Here is a 14,669-nt window from a genome sequence, read left to right as displayed (position 1 = left end):
GATCGTTCCACCAGCGAGGAACAGACCAGGTGAAGGTGCGCAAGAGTGATTTTGCACCTTTTTGTGAAGGCACTGCAAGACGCCTTTGTTTGCAGAGCGTAGGCACCTAGAGGGAACATATGATTCAATTAGTGAGTGTAAGTACGAGGGAGCGGAGCCTGTGATTGTCCTGTAGGCCAGCATCAGGGATTTGAATTTGATGCGGGCATCTATAGGAAGCCAGTGTAAACTAATAAAGAGGGGTGTGACGTGGGCCCTCCTTGGTTCGTTGAAGACCACCCTTGCCGCTGCATTCTGGACCATCTGAAGAGGTCTGGTTGTAGAGGCTGGGAGACCAGCAAGGAGGGCGTTGCAGTAATCCAGTCTACTCAGGACTAGTGCCTGGACGAGGATCTGTGTAGCGTGTTCTGATAAGTACGGTCTGATTTTCCTGATGTTGTACAGCACAAACCTACAAGATCGAGCAGTTTTTGAAATGTGCTCAGTGAAAGTTAGCTGGTCGTCAATGATCACTCCAAGGTTCCTAGCTGACCTAGACGAGGATACAGTAGCCGAGCCTAGCTGAAAAGATAGTTTGTGCTGTATGTTGGGATTGGCGGAAAAAACGAGGAGCTCTGTTTTTGTGAGGTTTAACTGCAGGTGATGATCCTTCATCCAGACTGAGATGTCGTTTAGGCATGCAGAAATACGTGCAGAAACAGTAGGATCGTCTGGTTGAAAGGAGAGATGGAGTTGAGTGTCGTCAGCGTAGCAGTGATAAGAGAAGCCATGCTTCAGAATGACAGAACCCAGTGATGTCATGTAGATGGAAAAAAGCAGTGGCCCAAGTACTGAGCCCTGAGGCACTCCAGTAGTGAGGTGATGAGACTCTGAGACATCACCCCTCCATGATACCCTGAAAGACTTACCAGAGAGGTAGGACTCAAACCACCGAAGGGCTGTTCCAGAGACACCCATCTGCCTGAGGGTTGATAGGAGAATGTTATGGTTTACAGTGTCGAAAGCAGCAGACAGGTCCAACAGGATAAGCACTGAAGATTTTGATTGTGCTCTTGACCGTCTCAGTGCCTCAATGACCGATAGAAGTGCAGTTTCTGTGGAGTGGCCGCTTTTGAAACCTGATTGGTTGCTGTCCAGGAGATTGTTTTGTGAGAGATGGGAGGAGATTTGGTTAAAGACAACACGCTCTAGTGTCTTAGCCATGAATGGGAGGAGAGATACAGGTCTGTAATTTTCAATGAGCTCAGGGTCAAGTGTGGGTTTTTTAAGGAGAGGGGCAACACGAGCCTCCTTAAAAGCTGAGGGAAATGTACCAGTGTAGATAGAGTTGTTGATAATGTGGGTGAGTGCAGGGAGGACGGAGGGAGCGATAGCCTGAAAGATGTTAGTAGGGATGGGATCTAAAGGGCAGGTTGTGGCATTTGTGGCAAGGACGATTTTTGATACTTCTGTTTCAGAGAGGAGGGAAAAAGTGGAGAATGTGTTGGGGTGCTGTGGGTTGATGTGCGTAAGGCGAGGAGCAGCAGGAAATTGATTGCTGATCTTAGTGGTTTTGTTAATGAAAAAACAAGCAAAATCATCAGAGGTTAAGGATGACGATGGTGGGGGGACAGGTGGGCAGAGAAGAGCAGAGAATGTTTTAAAGAGGCTTCGTGAGTCAGAGGAGTTGTTAATCTTTGTTTGGTAATAGTTACGTTTAGCAGTGGAGACATTATTAGAAAATGAGGAGAGAAGAGACTGATAAAAACAGAGATCCGATGGATCCTTGGTTTTACGCCATTTTCTTTCCACAGCTCTGAGTTTGGAGCGATGTTCACGGAGAACATCAGATAACCAGGGGGCAGAGGGAGTTGGCCGGGCAGGTTTGGTTGTTAGAGGACAGAAAGAGTCCAGGCAGGATGTTAGCGTGGAGCAGAGGGTATTGGTAGCAGTGTTAACATCTAGTAAAGAGAACCGGTTAGGAGGAGGGAGTGACAGTGACACCGCAGAGGAAAGACAGGTTGACGAGAGCGTGCATAAGTGACGGCGAAAAGTGACCAGAGGAGGGTTTGGTGTTATGTTGGAAGAGGTTAGGGTGGTGTTGAATGTAATCAGGAAGTGGTCAGATGTGTGCAGTGGTGTTACCTGGGCATGATGAGTAGAGCAGTTTCGAGTGTAGATGAGGTCCAACTGATTACCTGATTTGTGCGTGGCACTGGTGGATACACGGCTGAGATCAAAAGATGCCAATAGGCTGTGGAAGTCGCAGGCCAGACTCTTATCTACATGGATGTTGAAATCACCTAGCAGTACCAGAGGAGTGCCATCCTCTGGAAAAGCAGAGAGCAGCACATCCAAGTCATTAACAAAGTTACCGAGGTGCCCTGGGGGGCGATACAGAACAATCAGGTGAATTTTAAAAGGGTGGGTGACAGTAATGGCGTGTGATTCAAAAGAGGAGTTTGTATTGAGGGTCTGTATTTGGCTGTGCTTCCAATTCTTTGATATGAGCAGACCAGTACCTCCACCCCTCCCAGAAGTGCGAGGGGAATGAGTGAAAGTATGGTTGGCAGCGAGGGCAGCTGGAGTAACAGTGTCCTCTGGTTTAATCCAGGTTTTGGTAAGTGCTAGAATACTTAGATTCGAATGTTCTGTGATGGCTGTGATGAAGTCAGTCTTTTTTACAGCAGACTGGCAATTCCAAAGTGTGATGTGGTAAACGATGTGGGAATAGTATGCATATTATTGTAGTTGCGCCTCCGATGACGCCGGATACAAGAAGTGCAAGTGGTAATGAGGCTAGGGATGTTGAAAGACATTGTATGAGTAGGGTGGAATAGAGACACAACAGTGGAAGAATTTGGAAGAGGAATAGGGAAAGCTCAAATAGAAACGAAAATAAATACTAGGTATACGCGAGTGTTTAGCTGGTGTCTGTGCTCGGTGGAGTCGCACAGGTAGAGTCGCTGGTCTTTACACTCGTCGGTCTTCACACGATGTACACATTTGTACGTCGCTTTGGGTAAAGGCGTCTGCTAAATGACTAAATGTGTACTCCTCCAAGTAAATGGAATCGCCGTTGGTTGCAGCTTCCCTAAATATTTCCCAGTCAGTACACTCAAAACAGTCCTGAAGAGCAGAGATGGATCCTGCTGGCCAGGTTTTAATCTGTTTCAGAACCGGTTTAGAGCGTCTGATGAGTGGTCTGTATGCTGGAATCAACATAACAGAGATGTGGTCTGAGTAGCCAAGGTGGGGGCGGGGCTCCGCATGATACGCGCCGGGAATGTTTGTGTAAAGAAGATCCAGCGTGTTCGCTCCTCTCATAGCAAAGTCCACATGCTGATAGAATTTAGGGAGCACTGTTTTGAGATTTGCGTGATTGAAATCTCCGGCGATGATAAACAGTCCATCGGGGTGAGCGTTCTGCAGCACGCTAATAGCTTTGTACAGCTCGCTCAGAGCCTCCTTCGCATTAGCGCTGGGTGGAATGTAAACTCCGCTGGTGTAGACGGTGGTGAATTCCCGGGGTAGATAAAAGGGTCTTCATTTGACAACAATAAACTCCACTAGCGATGAGCAATAGTTCGATATAAGCACAGAGTCCTTGCACCATTCCGTGTTTATATAAACGCACACGCCACCACCGCGAGTCTTTCCACACAGTGCGGCATTCCTGTCAGCACGAAATGCGGTTAGCCCGGTTAGCTCAATGGCGGTGTCCGGAACTCTGTCGCTGAGCCACGTTTCCGTAAAGACAAAGACGCAGCAATTCCTATACTCACGCCGTGTTGCTCGGTGAAGTCGAATGTAGTCCATCTTATTGTCGAGTGAACAGACGTTGGACAGAAAGATGGAGGGGAGTGCCGGCCGGCTAGGGTTAGCGTTTAGCCTAGCACGAACACCCGCCCGTTTACCGCGCTTCCGTTTCCTCGAACACCGCTTGCGGCGTCCTCTTCTCCGGCCTTTGGCATCAGGAGACATTGAGGACTGAGGGCCTGGTCCGCACAGCAAGCCAAGGTCCCGAAGTCTGCGTGCAACGTCGTTGCTCAGTTTAGTTGTTGCGTGGTTTCGGTGTCTGGTGGTCGTATGCGAGGACACAACTGTCGTTGGTATCCATGCCCTACGAAATTTTGGCGGAAGCATACAAAATAACGTCTTGAACAAACAAAAAACACCATTTTGGTTCCCGGAGTGGCCACTGCGTGCTACAGCCACGCCGCCATCATCACAACATTTTACATTTTAACATATGGTTTTTTGCCAACTATTGCCCTGGCACACATAGCATAGTGTGTGTGTGTTTTCTTTTACAGAATTGTTTGTTGCTATTTTAATGGTTCATTGTAAGCATTTCATTTGATTAATTAGAATTCATTCTAATATGTTTAATTAATAATTCATAATATTGCTTGTAATAGTTTGAAACTATTTTATTTAGCAAATATAATTAATTTTTTTACATTGTTTTTCACAAATTCAGTAGAGATGATGTGTACTATATATGTTCCATATACCAATGAGAACACAGATTGTAGGAGCACAAATATGCTTAGATATGCTTTTTCTAAGTATAAGTCATGTATACTAAACATGGCAGATCACATTCATACTGTGATTTGGCTGAAGAGTACATACTTACTTCAGACTGAGTGAACTGTCATCAGTCTGAGATGCAGACTTCAGTAGGCTGTACCATGAAGCCGGTTTAGCTGGCTAGCAAGGTAAGTTTCAGTTTAGTTTGCGCCAACTCTAAGCTTTAGGTACCATGAAATTTGTTTGGCTTTTACCAGTGTTCATTGCCATAATGACACAGCTAACCTGCAAAAAATACAATAATTAACAATACATTTTCTGATAGACCTGATAAATATTTTTAATTAAAAAGTAGCGCTGATAATCTTAAAATTAAAAGGTGTAATAGTGTTTTTTTTTTTTTTTTTTTTTTTTTTTTTTTACCATATACAGTTTAATAAAATTAGCAGCTAGCTAGCAACAGCTTTGTGCTTTGATCTAATTTAACTCCAGCCTAACTTCAAACTAAATGCTTTTCATAGGCCTATAAATAGACTACTATGGATTATAAAGGCTGAACTTCCTATGGAAACCATCCATTCTTCTACTTCTTCGCTAGGGTTGTGGGGAAAGCAGTGTAAGCAGGGACACCCAAACTTCCCACTTCCCTCTTCCCAGGCACTTCCTCTAGCTCCACCCTAGAATGTCCTGATGCCATGTGTATTGATGGACACACTTATGCTCAAACATGGTGTTCATTATGGACAAACTGTGACTAGCACAGAAGTCTAAAAACAGAACACCACTTGGGTTCAGATCAGGGGGGCCGTTCCTCCCAACAACGCCCCTCCAGGTATCACTAGCATTGTCCCCAGGTTGGAGCACTTTCCAGCACCCCTCCCAGAAACCTCAAGAAGGCTGGGTACTCTGCCATTTGGCACAAAGTGGTGGAGAGTCCAGCCCCTATCAAGGAGATGGGTTCCAGAGCCTGAGGTCCGTGTAGAGGTGAGCTGGACTATCTTTAGTTGGTAGCTCTCGACCTCCCTCAAGCTCAATTCTCCTCCTTAATTATCCTTTTATCCATAAAGGGTTTTTGGACAGCTCTTTGTATGGTCTGTCACCTAAGACCTGTTTTACTTGGGAGACACTACCACCAGCATAGCTCCTAGGATCATTTAGGCACCCAGGAGGAGTTACTAACTATTTGCTAAATGAGTTAAACACACATTGTTATTTTATATGTGTATGTTCTTCTGAGTAATCATTTGTTTTACAATGATTCAGATACTGATGGGCAGACCAATTGGCAATTTTGACCAATTTTCCACTGATGGGAGGATAATGGATTTAATTCAAATGCAGTCATTGCCGTGGTAACACTTGTTTACATGTGATATGAGGTGTAATTTGTGTTTAACTTACATTTAACTTTTGCTCAAAACAGCACACTTAGCAAGCTACGAAGAAACTAGCAGCCAGGCATCAGACAAGTGAGATTCTAAATGACGATATGACACTCTACCAGCACGTTTGTATAAGTGTTTGACTGTGTCCTCATTGTGTAAATTATGTCTAGAAACCAAAACAAAAAAAAAAAAAAACACAATGACATTCGCAGGTATTTTATGAGTAGAACTTAATTTCAGGTTCAATTTTAAGGACAGCTAAACCAGGTTGTGTTCACTCCGTTCAGTCTGTGTATTTTGGGAAGCGAACCCCGTTGGAGAACAGCACGCTCATTTACCAGTGAACCATGGTTTGTTGTTGTTATAAGTTAAATAAGTCCTGGTAGGAATGCATATGTCCTCACAGAAACTGATATATGATGTTACCGTTTCTGTGGCAGCAGCTTCAAAGACAGTCCCAAAGGTGAGAGAGAAACAGGTTTGTAAGTTTGTCTCTGTTTCGTTAGACCATTGTTTTACAATCCTAAGCACAGGTATAGCTGTTTTCAGCTCTTATCTATAGGTCGTTATGAGAGGAACCAAGCAGTAAACAGGAGCTCCCAAAGCAGCTAATTGGACAGACTGATGAGTCACGTGACCGAAAAGGAAGAGAGAAGTCCCTTTAGCAAAACATGCTTTAGCGTTAAGAAGAGTTTTAAAGACTAATAATTCTGAAAAAAGGAAACCTCATTTCAGAGAACAGCACGCTCATTTACCAGTGAACCATGGTTTGTCGTTGTTATAAGTTAAATAAGTCCTGGTAGGAATGCATATGTCCTCACAGAAACTGATATATGATGTTACCGTTTCTGTGGCAGCAGCTTCAAAGACAGTCCCAAAGGTGAGAGAGAAACAGGTTTGTAAGGTTGTCTCTGTTTCGTTAGGCCATTGTTTTACAATCCTAAACACAGGTATAGTTGTTTTCAGTTCTTATCTGTAGGTCGTTATGAGAGGAACCAAGCAGTAAACAGGAGCTCCCAAAGCAGCTAATTGGACAGACTGATGAGTCACGTGACCGAAAAGGAAGAGAGAAGTCTCTTTAGCAAAACATGCTTTAGCGTTAAGAAGAGTTTTAAAGACTAATAATTCTGAAAAAAGGAAACCTCATTTCAGAGAACAGCACGCTCATTTACCAGTGAACCATGGTTTGCCGTTGTTATAAGTTAAATAAGTCCTGGTAGGAATGCATATGTCCTCACAGAAACTGATTATATGATGTTACCGTTTCTGTGGCAGCAGCTTCAAAGACAGTCCCAAAGGTGAGAGAGAAACAGGTTTGTAAGATTGTCTCTGTTTCGTTAGTCCATTGTTTTACAATCCTAAGCACAGGTATAGCTGTTTTCAGTTCTTATCTGTAGGTCGTTATGAGATGGACCAAGCAGTAAACAGGAGCTCTCAAAGCAGCTCGTTGGACAGACTGATGAATCATGTGACCGAAAAGGAAGACGAAAGTTCCTTAAGCAAAACATGCTTTAGTGTTAAGAAGAGTTTTAAAGACTCACAATTCTGAAATAATGGTAACCTTTTTTTTTTTTTATTGGCGGGAATCGGTCACGGGTTTCCCGTGTGGCAGGCGAGAATTCTTCCAGTCTCTATGAGGAAGGTATTATTGACCAATGTTAAAGTAAAAAAAAAAAACAATGACATTCGCAGGTATTTTATGAGTAGAACTTAATTTCAGGTTCAATTTTAAGGACAGCTAAACCAGGTTGTGTTCTCGTCCGCCACTGTATAGGCAATGGTTCTGCCAGCATTGGCCGGGAATCGAACCCGGGTCTCTCGCGTGGCAGGCGAGAATTCTACCACTTAACCACCAAGGACCGCCACGTGGGCGGGGTGTGCCATTGTGCTAGAGTCAAACCCCTGAAAGACACTCCGTTCAGTCTGTGTATTTTGGGAAGCGAGCGCCGTTGGAGAACAGCACGCTCATTTACCAGTGAACCATGGTTTGTCGTTGTTATAAGTTAAATAAGATCTGGTAGGAATGCATATGTCCTCACAGAAACTGATATATGATGTTACCGTTTCTGTGGCAGCAGCTTCAAAGACAGTCCCAAAGGTGAGAGAGAAACAGGTTTGTAAGGTTGTCTCTGTTTCGTTAGACCATTGTTTTACAATCCTAAGCACAGGTATAGCTGTTTTCAGCTCTTATCTGTAGGTCGTTATGAGAGAAACCAAGCAGTAAACAGGAGCTCCCAAAGCAGCTAATTGGACAGACTGATGAGTCACGTGACCGAAAAGGAAGAGAGAAGTCCCTTTAGCAAAACATGCTTTAGCGTTAAGAAGAGTTTTAAAGACTAATAATTCTGAAAAAAGGAAACCTCATTTCAGAGAACAGCAAGCTCATTTACCAGTGAACCATGGTTTGCCGTTGTTATAAGTTAAATAAGTCCTGGTAGGAATGCATATGTCCTCACAGAAACTGATATATGATGTTACCGTTTCTGTGGCAGCAGCTTCAAAGACAGTCCCAAAGGTGAGAGAGAAACAGGTTTGTAAGGTTGTCTCTGTTTCGTTAGTCCATTGATTTACAATCCTAAGCACAGGTATAGCTGTTTTCAGCTATTATCTGTAGGTCGTTATGAGAGGAACCAATCAGTAAACAGGAGCTCCCAAAGCAGCTAATTGGACAGATTGATGAGTCACGTGACTGAAAAGGAAGACGAACGTCCCTTAAGCAAAACATGCTTTAGTGTTAAGAAGAGTTTTAAAGACTCACAATTCTGAAATAATGGTAACCTTTTTTTTTTTAATTGGCCGAAATCGGTCACAGGTTTTCCCCATGGTTTGTCGTGTGGCAGGCGAGAATTCTTCCAGTCTCTATCAGGAAGGTATTATTGACCAATGTTAAAGTAAAAAAAAAAACAATGACATTCGCAGGTATTTTATGAGTAGAACTTAATTTCAGGTTCAATTTTAAGGAGAGCTAAACCAGGTTGTGTTCTCGTCCGCCACTGCATAGGCAATGGTTTTGCCAGCATTGGCCGGGAATCGAACCCGGGTCTCCCGCGTGGCAGGCGAGAATTCTACCACTGAACCACCAAGGACCGCCACGTGGGCGGGGTGTGCCATTGTGCTAGAGTCAAACCCCTGAAAGACACTCCGTTCAGTCTGTGTATTTTGGGAAGCGAACCCCGTTGGAGAACAGCACGCTCATTTACCAGTGAACCATGGTTTGTCGTTGTTATAAGTTAAATAAGTCCTGGTAGGAATGCATATGTCCTCACAGAAACTGATATATGATGTTACCGTTTCTGTGGCAGCAGCTTCAGAGACAGTCCCAAAGGTGAGAGAGAAACAGGTTTGTAAGTTTGTCTCTGTTTCGTTAGACCATTGTTTTACAATCCTAAACACAGGTATAGCTGTTTTCAGCTCTTATCTGTAGGTCGTTATGAGAGGAACCAAGCAGTAAACAGGAGCTCCCAAAGCAGCTAATTGGACAGACTGATGAGTCACGTGACCGAAAAGGAAGAGAGAAGTCCCTTTAGCAAAACATGCTTTAGCGTTAAGAAGAGTTTTAAAGACTAATAATTCTGAAAAAAGGAAACCTCATTTCAGAGAACAGCAAGCTCATTTACCAGTGAACCATGGTTTGCCGTTGTTATAAGTTAAATAAGTCCTGGTAGGAATGCATATGTCCTCACAGAAACTGATATATGATGTTACCGTTTCTGTGGCAGCAGCTTCAAAGACAGTCCCAAAGGTGAGAGAGAAACAGGTTTGTAAGGTTGTCTCTGTTTCGTTAGTCCATTGTTTTACAATCCTAAGCACAGGTATAGCTGTTTTCAGCTCTTATCTGTAGGTTGTTATGAGATGGACCAATCAGTAAACAGGAGCTCTCAAAGCAGCTCGTTGGACAGACTGATGAATCACGTGACTGAAAAGGAAGACGAAAGTTCCTTAAGCAAAACATGCTTTAGTTTTAAGAAGAGTTTTAAAGACTCACAATTCTGAAATAATGGTAACCTTTTTTTTTTTAATTGGCCGGGAATCGGTAACGGGTTTCCCGTGTGGCAGGCGAGAATTCTTCCAGTCTCTATCAGGAAGGTATTATTGACCAATGTTAAATTAAAAAAAAAAAAACAATAACATTCGCAGCTATTTTATGAGTAGAACTTAATTTCAGGTTCAATTTTAAGGACAGCTAAACCAGGTTGTGTTCTCGTCCGCCACTGTATAGGCAATGGTTCTGCCAGCATTGGCCGGGAATCGAACCCGGGTCTCCCGCGTGGCAGGCGAGAATTCTACCACTGAACCACCAAGTGGGCTGGGTGTGCCATTGTGCTAGAGTCAAACCCCTGAAAGACACTCCGTTCAGTCTGTGTATTTTGGGAAGCGAACCCCGTTGGAGAACAGCACGCTCATTTACCAGTGAACCATGGTTTGTCGTTGTTATAAGTTAAATAAGTCCTGGTAGGAATGCATATGTCCTCACAGAAACTGATATATGATGTTACCGTTTCTGTGGCAGCAGCTTCAAAGACAGTCCCAAAGGTGAGAGAGAAACAGGTTTGTAAGTTTGTCTCTGTTTCGTTAGACCATTGTTTTACAATCCTAAGCACAGGTATAGCTGTTTTCAGCTCTTATCTGTATCAATCAATCAATCAATCATTTTTATTTATATAGCGCTTTTAACAACACAGGTTGCATCAAAGCACTGTACAGTATAATGACAGGGATGTATAATGACGAGAGTGACCAATTTCTTATTAAATGCAGAGACGGTCTCTGTAGTCAATTCAACGATAGTCACTAGAAGTTAAGTGTCCCCAACCAAGCAAGCCAGAGGCGACAGCGGCAAGGAAACAAAACCCCATGCATATAGAATGGAGAAAAAAAAACCTTGGGAGAAACCAGACTCAGTTGGGGTCAGTTCTCCTCTGACCGGACGCCCAGCACTTAACCTCCAGTTCAATTTTAAACGCAGCTGTGTCAGATAGTGTAAATGACTTAGTGTGTGTGTGTGTGTGTGTGTGTGTGTGCATCAGGATCTGGTGATCTGTCGACGGGCGCATCTAGGTTTTCTGGTCTCTGATGAACATAATCTCTGGGTGCTGATCCACCATCTAGTCTGGATACAAACTGTGAAAACAGATTGAGAAAGAAACAGGACTAATATTAGCGTAGATGCCATTCTTTTACGATGTCACAAGTACATCGTATTTTTTAGAGTAGTGTTCCCGGTTCCAGCAAATCTAAGTAATGCAGCCTAAAAATCCTTTAACGGATTTGAATAATAAAAGGTGTGTTGGTGTGTTATGTGTAGGCTAAGTTAAAAGATGTGTCTTTAATCTAGATTTAAACTGGCAGAGTGTGTCTGCTTCCCGAACAGAGTTAGGGAGATTGTTCCAGAGTTTAGGTGCTAGATAGGAAAATGATCTGCCGCCCGCAGTTGATTTTGATATTCTAGGTATTATCAAATGGCCAGAGTTTTGAGAACGCAGCGGACGTGCAGGACTATAATGTGATAAGAGCTCGCTCAAGTATTGAGGAGCTAAACCATTCAGGGCTTTATAGGTAATTAATAGGATTTTAAAATCTATTCGATGTTTGATAGGAGCCAGTGCAGTGTTGACAGAACTGGGCTAATGTGATCATACTTCCTAGTTCTAGTAAGGACTCTGGCTGCTGCGTTTTGGACTAGCTGAAGTTTGTTTATTAAGCGTGCAGAACAACCACCCAATAAAGCATTGCAATAATCTAACCTCGAGGTCATAAACGCATGAATTAATATTTCTGCATTAGAGGTTGAAAGCATAGGTCGTAATTTAGATATATTTTTAAGATGGAAAAACGCAGTTTTACAGATGCTAGAAACATGATTTTCAAAGGAAAGATTGCGGTCAAACAGCACACCTAGGTTCCTAACTGATGATGAAGAATTAACAGAGCAGCCATCAAGTGATAGGATGTGTTCTAGATTATTATATGTGGGGTTTTTAGGTCCAGTTATTAGCACCTCTGTTTTTTCAGAATTTAACATTAAGAAGTTACTCATCATCCAGCTTTTTATATCGACTATGCATTCTGTTAGATTCTCAATTTGGTGTGTATCACCAGGCTGCGCTGAAATATAGAGCTGAGTATCATCAGCATAGCAGTGAAAGCTAACACCATGACTCCTGATAATATCTCCCAGAGGTAACATGTAAAGGTTGAAAAGTAACGGTCCTAGCACTAAGCCTTGAGGAACTCCATATTTCACTTTTGATCGATATGATACCTCCTCATTTAATGCCACAAACTGATAGCGGTCAGATAGATATGATGTAAACCATGCTAAGGCGCTTCCTCTAATGCCAACATAGTTTTCTAGTCTATCCAAGAGAATGTTGTGATCAATAGTATCGAATGCTGCGCTAAGATCTAATAGCACTAATAACGAGATAAAACCACGATCAGATGATAGAAGCAGGTCATTAGTAACTCTAATGAGAGCAGTCTCAGTACTATGGTACGGTCTAAAACCTGATTGGAAATCCTCACAGACACCATTTTTTTCTAAAAAGGAATACAGTTGTGAGGATACTACCTTTTCTAGTATCTTTGACAGAAAAGGGAGATTAGAGATTGGTCTGTAATTTACTAAGTCTTTGGGATCAAGATGTGGTTTCTTAATGATAGGTTTAACTACAGCCAGTTTAAAGGTTTTGGGAACATATCCTAATGACAATGATGAATTAATAATGTTCAAAATAGGATCTATGACTTCTGGAAGCAGATCTTTTAATAGTTTAGATGGAATAGGGTCTAACACACATGTTGCTGGTTTAGATGATTTAACAAGTTTGTACAAGTCTTCTTCTCCTATAATAGAGAAAGAGTGTAATTTTTCCTTAGGGGATCTAAAGCTCACTATCTGATGTGAAACTGTAGTTGACGGCTGCATAGTTACAATTTTATCTCTGATGGTATCAATCTTAGAAGTAAAGAAATTCATGAACTCATTGCAGCTATACTCTTGGGGCATATTAGCACCTGCTGATGCTTTATTTTTGTTAATTTAGTCACTGTACTGAATAAATACCGGGGTTGTGTTTGTTTTCTTCTAAAAGGGATGAAAAATAATCAGATCTTGCTATTTTTAATGCTTTTCTGTATGACAGCATACTCTCCCCGCCAGGCAATACGAAATACTTCTAATTTGGTTTTTCTCCACCTGCGCTCCATTTTCCGGGCTGCTCTCTTTAGAGTGCGTGTGTTGTCATTATACCATGGAGTCAGATTGTTTTCTTTTATCTTTTTTAAGTGCAAAGGAGCAACTGTATCTAAAGTGCTAGAAAAAAGAGAGTGCATAGTTTCTGTTACATCATCAAGTTTTTGCATCGTATTGGATGAACTAAGGAATTGAGATAAGTCAGGAAGGTTATTTAGAAAGCTTTCTTTTGTGGTGGAAGTGTTGGTTCTACCATACTTGTAATAAGGTGCAGAGTTTACAGGTTTAACTATACAGAGTTCACACAAGACTAGATAGTGATCTGAAATGTCATCACTTTGCTGCAGTACTTCAACCATTTTAACATCCATTCCATGTGACAGTATTAGATCTAGAGTATGATTTCTACAATGAGTAGGTCCAGAGACGTGTTGTCTAACCCCAATGGAGTTTAAAATGTCTAAGAAAGCTGATCCTAATGAGTCTTTTTCATTATCAACATGGATATTAAAATCGCCAACAATTAAGACTTTATCTGCGGCCAGTACTAACTCAGTTAGAAAATCAGCAAATTCTTTAATGAAATCTGTGCTGTGCCCTGGTGGCCTGTATACAGTAGCCAGTACAAACATGACAGAAGATTTATCACTAGCACATGATTCTGTAGATAATGTTATATGCAGCACCAAAACTTCAAATGAGTTATACTTAAAGCCTGCCCTCTGAGAAGTACTAAGAATATTGTTATAAATTGTAGCAACACCTCCCCCTCTACCTTTTAAACGTGGCTCATTTTTATAGAAATAATTTTGGGGGGTAGATTCATTTAGAGTAATATAATCATCTGGTTTTAGCCAGGTTTCTGTCAAACAAAGCAAATCTAGCTTCTGATCATTGATCAAATCATATACATAAAGTGCTTTTGTGGAAAGTGATCTAATATTTAGCGAGCCAAGTTTTATCGTTTGCTTATTTGAATTATAGGTAGTTTTAATTTGTTGGACATTAATTAAATTATTGCTTTTGATTAGGTTTGGACGTTCTCTACATATTCTAATTCGGGAACAGACACAGTCTCTATAGTGTGATATCTAGGTGAAAGAGTCTCTATGTGCTGAGAATTAACTGCCTTCTGTGACGTGAGGCAGCTAGCAGACGGTCGGTTTAGCCGGTCTGTCTGCTTCCTGACCTGGGCACTAGTTGGTCATGTTGGAGCTATAAGACTATATGCCATATTTCTAGATAGAAGAGCGGCACCACCCCAAGAGGGGTGAAGACCATCTCTTTTCAACAGGTCAGGTCTGCCCCAGAAACTCATCCAATTGTCTATAAAGCCTATGTTGTTCTGCGGGCACCACTTAGACATCCAGCCATTGAGACCCAGCAATCTGCTGTAAATCTCATCACCCCGGTAAGCAGGGAGGGGACCAGAGCATATTACATTGTCCGACATCGTGCTTGCAAATTCACACACTTCTTTAATATTATTTTTAGTGATCTCCGACTGGCGAAGTCGAACATCATTAGCGCCGACGTGAATAACAATCTTACGAAATTTACCTTTAGCATTAGCC

At 42.2% G+C, this 14,669-nt stretch overlaps 3 non-coding genes across 3 annotated transcripts; all 3 read right to left on the bottom strand.

Moving 5' to 3' along the window:
- Positions 1-7,688: 7,688 nt before the first annotated feature.
- trnag-gcc lies at positions 7,689-7,763 on the bottom strand. The gene has a single exon. It is a non-coding gene; the product is annotated as a tRNA-Gly (tRNA).
- Positions 7,764-8,915: 1,152 nt separating this feature from the next.
- On the bottom strand, positions 8,916-8,990 carry trnag-gcc. Its single transcript has one exon. It is a non-coding gene; the product is annotated as a tRNA-Gly (tRNA).
- Positions 8,991-10,133: 1,143 nt separating this feature from the next.
- On the bottom strand, positions 10,134-10,207 carry trnag-gcc. Its single transcript has one exon. It is a non-coding gene; the product is annotated as a tRNA-Gly (tRNA).
- Between the last annotated feature and the right edge of the window lie 4,462 nt (positions 10,208-14,669).

Source organism: Puntigrus tetrazona, chromosome 20 (genome assembly GCF_018831695.1).
Source record: "Puntigrus tetrazona isolate hp1 chromosome 20, ASM1883169v1, whole genome shotgun sequence".
NCBI classification, from domain to species: domain Eukaryota; kingdom Metazoa; phylum Chordata; class Actinopteri; order Cypriniformes; family Cyprinidae; genus Puntigrus; species Puntigrus tetrazona.
Note: the sequence above shows the minus strand (reverse complement) of the source record. Positions and strands in the feature narration are given on the sequence as shown.